A 6066-nucleotide genomic window follows, 5' to 3' on the forward strand; every position below is an offset into this window, starting at 1 on the left:
AAACCCCGAATAACTGGAAAGTCTCATTGTAATCAGGATTACACATCCACCAGCCAAAAAATATAAAAACAAATCACCTGTATCATGTTGTCCAATTGTCACAAATTAAACACAAATACTCAAGATGAAACAGAAAAATCAGAGGACTTAAAATACAGTAAAGATGGAGGAAGAGGAGAGAGGAGCGTTCACAGAAGTGGCTCCGTTCCAGGGCACAGGGAGATACCAGGATCAAGAAGGTGGTTTTCCCAGAGGGAGGCTTATCCATTGCAATCTGCATGTGCTGACCCCTGCGATTTCCCCAAATGTGGGAAACTCAACTGCCTAATTCGTGGTAGTCGGGGGTGTGTGTCCATGCTTTTCCCTGATGATTAAATGTTAAAAATGGTAAATATGGGTTTCTGGCCTGGCCTCACCATCTTCTGCATGCATGCCCTTGGATAAGCCTCTTTGTCCTCACTTGTCCTCAGGTTTCTCATGAAAAAAGAGGGCCTTGAGTTTTAAATTTGCTACCACTCTTTTTCATTACAAACCAGGCATTGTGTTACATTGGCTGTGAGGGTATCAAGTTCTGTTTATTTCTCTTATTTTTGGATAAAATTAATATATATGTACGGCGGAGAATTTAAAAGACACAGATGTATGAACATGATATAAAAAATAAGCCAAACTCTACCTTCCAGCCTCTCCAGGATCCAATACTATCGCTTTTGGTTTTCTTCTTTAGAGTCTTCTTTATTTCTCTGCGTGCACATATACTCTGTCTTCCAAAAGGGAGTGTGGATCACGTATTCAGTGTTTATACACATTGCTTATTTATACCATGAGCATGCAGGGCTGGATGTCATATCTACTGATATCCAGCATCTTCTGAACACCTTCACTGTGGTTGTAGCAACCCCTGCACCAGGCACACACAGATGCCCGCTCAATATTCCAGCCTCTTTAGCAGTTAGGAAGTAGCCTGCATGACCCAGGTTTCATTGGATGCTTGGGTCTTTCATCAGGAAGAGGGTGACAATGAAGGAGACGCCACGTGGACTCCATCTCTCGGCACGCACGCAAGAGGATGGAGCTTTCAGGAGCAGTGGTAGTGGCTCCGCGGTAGGGCCCAGTCTCAGAATTCAAGGGAAAACTTTCTGGTGCCACATTTAAAAACTGTGGGGCTGTATCTGCACCAACGACTCAGCACAGATCACACATTTTTCTTAGCTGCATGGCTTCCAGTCATAATTATCTGACTATCCTAGAGATCTCATGTGCTGATATCCTTTAGTAAATTCTCTTTGTAATTAAAGAGGTTTCTGTTCTTGGTAACTAAAAACTCTAAGTGACACAACTATATTCTTTTGTCAATACATTCTCGGTAAAAATGCCATTTTAAGGGCAAATATGCCATCAGATACATGCAGCAATATACATTTAACTCTTCTTTCATTTTACATTTTTAAAATACAGTTAATGCTGGTAATCTTCCCGGAATATATTTTGGTATGTAATATTATTTGAAGCTTTAATATTTTCTCCCAGATATTCAAGCAGTTACCCCAATCACAGTCATTGAAAAATGCTTCCGTTTCCTGGATGGATATCATACATGTCAAGGCTAGCATTTGCCTCTTGATTTATAATAATTCCATTATTCTGTCTGTAGCCTTTGGACTTCATACAACAATTTTAAGCATAGTATCCTTTTTTTTTTTTTTTAAGATTTTATTTGTCGGGGTGCCTGGGTGGCACAGTGGTTAAACATCTGCCTTCGGCTCAGGGCGTGATTCTTGCGTTATGGGATCGAGCCCCACATCAGGCTCCTCTGCTATGAGCCTGCTTCTTCCTCTCCCACTCCCCCTGCTTGTGTTCCCTCTCTCACTGGCTGTCTCTATCTCGGTCGAATAAATAAATAAAATCATAAAAAAAAAAAGATTTTATTTGTCGGGGGTGGGGGAGAGAGCGTGCACAAGCAGGGAGAGCAGCAGGCAGAGAGACAAGCAGGATCCCCACTGAGCAAGGAGCCCAACGTGGAACTCGATCCCAGGACCCTGGGATCGTGACCTGAGCCGAAGGCAGATGCTTAACTAACTGAGCCACCCAGGTGTCCAGCATTGTATCTTTTTACTGTGTTTAAAATATGGTAAAGGAGGGGCGCCTGGGTGGCACAGCGGTTAAGCATCTGCCTTCGGCTCAGGGCGTGATTCCGGCATTATGGGATCGAGGCCCACATCAGGCTCCTCCGCTAGGAGCCTGCTTCTTCCTCTCCCACTCCCCCTGCTTGTGTTCCCTCTCTCGCTGGCTGTCTCTATCTCTGTTGAATAAATAAATAAAATCTTTAAAAAAATTTATGGTAAAGGAAATGCTCCCATGATTCTCCTTTGTCCAAACTGTATAGGTTATTTGCACCTGCTTATTCTTCTGAATCGTCGTATGTTTTAATGACTAAGCAAGTTTTCTTGCTGTAAAAGCTTTTAGTTCTTTATGGGTGGGGTGAGCTAGAGACGATATAATTCTAGACATTAGCAACTCAGCTTTGGTTGGAAAACAATACTCTAGATTATGACCCTTCAACTTCGGTGACACCTGAATTCTACAGTCTAAGACGTCGAAGGAAGAGCTGCAGCTGGCATCACAAATGCTTTGCTGCTTTCCTCTTCAATTATTTGTTCCTCTTTTCTCTTCATGCCAACTGGGCAAACCCTCCAACGTTGCTTTCGCTCTGTTCAACGAATCCTTCCTACCGCAGGAACCCCAGAGATGCATGAGACCTTCCTCAGCAACAGATCTTTGAACAAGTTAACCTCTGCGGACTGTGACCCTCCCCATCACAGGAAGCTGTCCTCTGGCTCCCTTGTATTTACCAACACAGACTTCGGTTTTGGTGTCATATTCTAACAGGAAATCTTTTGCCAGGCCATGACGTCTCTGGCTGGATGTGAAATAGTGCAGATAACTATAAACACCGTCATTCAAAAGCCCAGCAAATAATGCTTGAAACATCTCAACGGAGGGCCATCAGTCAGCCTGAATTGCCCTCCCTTTAAAAATTATGCTTTTATTTAGTTTTTTGAAGGCTGGGGTTAAATAAGTTAAAATCCAATACAATCTCTAATAGAACTGGGACTTTTAGCCCCAGGCTTTTTCTATAATCAAAGGTTCTCACGTGCTGGTTCTATTTTAAACATCTGATTAATTATCTCAGGAATTATAATGACCTCAGATTTTAGTCTCTGCAATCATTTTTTGGCACAGTTTAATTATTTATTTAGTAGTTATGATATGCAGAACCGGCCCTGGAAGAATAGGATTGAATGAAAGAGCAGAATGAAATCTCCATTTCAAAAACAAATTGTTGGGGGGAAAAAATCAAAGATTTCTGATAACTCCTGTCTTCCTATACTATATTACAGACATATCTTTCTCATCCAGAAATGGAGAAACACCAAATGGTGGATGTCCACTAAAAGTAAAATAAAAACAATGCACTTTCTATGTAGCTTATACACGTCCTTGAATTTCTTGAAGAAGCCAGAAGAGGGCAGAAGATGCTGTACATAGGATATATTTGCATAAAAAAATCTCCCTTAAATTGAGATCTGAAATCCTATTTCAAAGGAAAGTGAAGGTGTTTTGCGGTAACTAGTTTCAAGAGATCACAGCTCAGTCAGAATCAGGCACATTACACGACAGGGCAACTGTGGGTTTTTTTTATTTCCAACTCCGCCAACTCTCCTAAACTCTTACCTTCTGAACCCGATAGTTTAATGAAAACAGAAGAGCCAACATTTATTCAGTCACGACATCTGCTGCTTACATTAATCATCTTGCTTAAATGTGCAGACACAGGTGAGGTTCTAGTACTAGTCCCGTTTTACAGATGAAGAAACTGAAGTTTGCAGAGGTTAAGTCACAGGTTCAGTGTGAGAAAGCTGTAAGTCACAGCACTTGATTTTAAATTCAAGCAGTTACACTCCGCTCTGAATGTTTGTGTCTCCCTAAAACTCATGTATTGAAATCCTAAGCCCCAAGAGTGACGGTATCAGTAGGTGGAGCCTTTACTAGGTGATTAGGTCTGGAGGATGGAACCCTTGTGAAGGACATTCATGCTCTTAAGACTCCTACCATGTGAGACGGTGCAAACTCTGAGCCAGGAAGAGGCTCTCACCTGATCCTGCTGGCACCCTGATCTCGGACTTGCAGCCTCCAGAACTGTGAGAAATAAATGTTTGTAAGCTACCCAGTCTGAGGCATTTGGTCCTAACAGCTCAAATAGACTAAGACCAACTCCAAAATCTACACCCCATCCCGGATCCATACCTTCTTCTGCATAACAATGACCGCGTGACCATTCCAACAGGACCAGGTACAATTACCTACTTTTCAGGTAGTCCTGAAAATGAACTGATCTTTCCTAAGTCTGATGTGATCCTTTAAAAAGCTGGGTTAAGGGGCACCTGGGTGACTCAGTGGTTAAGCGTCTGCCTTCGGCTTAGGGCGTGATCCTGGGAGTCCTGGGATGGAACCCCGCATCAGGCTTCCTGCTCCGCTGGGAGCCTGCTTCTTCCTCTCCCACTCCCCCTGCTTGTGTTCCCTCTCTCGCTGTCTATCTCTCTTTCTGTCAAATAAATAAATGAATAAATAAATAATCTTAAAAAAAGAAAAAGAAAAAAGCTGGGTTAAAAAGCGAACAAAAAACCCAACTTAAAGGCAACTCTGCGCACAGAGCCTACTGTGGGTAACTGGGAAGTGTGTGGTCTGGCTGGACAGCTCCTTCCTTTCCACCTGGAAGGCAGGGCAGAGCCTCTGCCAGGCAGCTCCCATTTTCAACAGCAGCAAACTGTGCTTCCTCCCCTGCTCCTTCCCTGTTTCCTCCTATTAGAACAATCTCAGTTAAACCAACTGGCTTGCCTGGACCTGATATTCTCAGCTTGTGCTATCCTTCATCTCTGGCACATTTGCATTTGAAGAAAGATCAGTCCCTTTACAGTGTCGGGCAAATAAATTTATCTGATGGTAGACTTTTAGTGGTGGGTGACTGGGGTGATAGTAGGGGCAAATATTCTTACCATCGGATGTCTGATTCCCATGAAACGACATCGTGAGTCCAGAGCCTTTGTTCTTACTATTGAAGAAAAGAGATGACGATCTTTGCTAGAGGATCCAGGTGTGGGAGCCAGAGCTGAGAACCATCTGCTTGTTGTTGGGGGCCTGGAAAAAGATACATTCTGAACTGGACATAACAGAGGCTGGAAATTAAAAGTCAGAGCTGTTTGTAAAAGTCTGCTAGATTGGACTCTCTGTGTTCCGTATCCAAAAACCCCTGCTTATCTTCAGTCAATACCCTGAGATTCCCAGCATCATAGTTAACTGATTGAACTATGGGGTTAAATGCCTACCTGTGGGATAGGCATTACACAATGGCTCTCTGGGTGATGGATAGGGCACTGGGGCTACCCCCGAAGACAAAGCCAGCAGTGAGAGGAAGGGAGAGAGAGACAGACACAGAGAAAGACACACAGAGAGGGAAACCCTGGGGAATCTCATCTACACGATATATACTGAAAGTCACTTAAATGGGCTATCGAATTCCTTTCATTTTTAATTGTGTCTTTTAATTATTTCACTATAATTATTTTATGCCATTGTATGTTGTTTTTGTTTATCTTAATAAAGAAGGAGGGAGAGAAAGAAGAAAGGCTGGAGGGAAAGAAGGAGAGATGAGACAGAGAATGAGGCAGGGGAGAGAGGGGAGATGAGGGAAGGAGAGAGAGGAAGAGAGTGGGGAGCATAAAGGAGAGCCAGCACTCTGAAATGCTGAAACAGAACCACCTAGATTGGAAAGGGAGCCCCTGAGCCCAAGTTACCTCATCTCTAAAATGGGAATGATAATATATCTACCCTCCAGTGTAGCTGAAAGATGATATGAAGAAGCGTATGCAAAAAGAAAAAAAAAATGCCCCCCCCAAAAAACTCAGAATAACTCCTGGCACACAGTAAGTACTTGATGAATGGTAGTGATTATTATTATTATTAGCTTCTAGCTCCTATAACCCTTAATAATAGTCAAAACTCTAT

At 42.8% G+C, this 6066-nt stretch overlaps 1 non-coding gene across 1 annotated transcript; it reads left to right on the forward strand.

Annotated features, from left to right (window-relative positions):
* Nucleotides 1-201: 201 nt before the first annotated feature.
* On the forward strand, nt 202-367 carry LOC121104864. The gene has a single exon (XR_005837238.1). It is a non-coding gene; the product is annotated as a U1 spliceosomal RNA (small nuclear RNA).
* Nucleotides 368-6066: the final 5699 nt, after the last annotated feature.

The sequence above is a fragment of the Ursus maritimus genome, unplaced genomic scaffold (assembly GCF_017311325.1).
Source record: "Ursus maritimus isolate PB19 unplaced genomic scaffold, ASM1731132v1 scaffold_23, whole genome shotgun sequence".
NCBI lineage: Eukaryota > Metazoa > Chordata > Mammalia > Carnivora > Ursidae > Ursus > Ursus maritimus.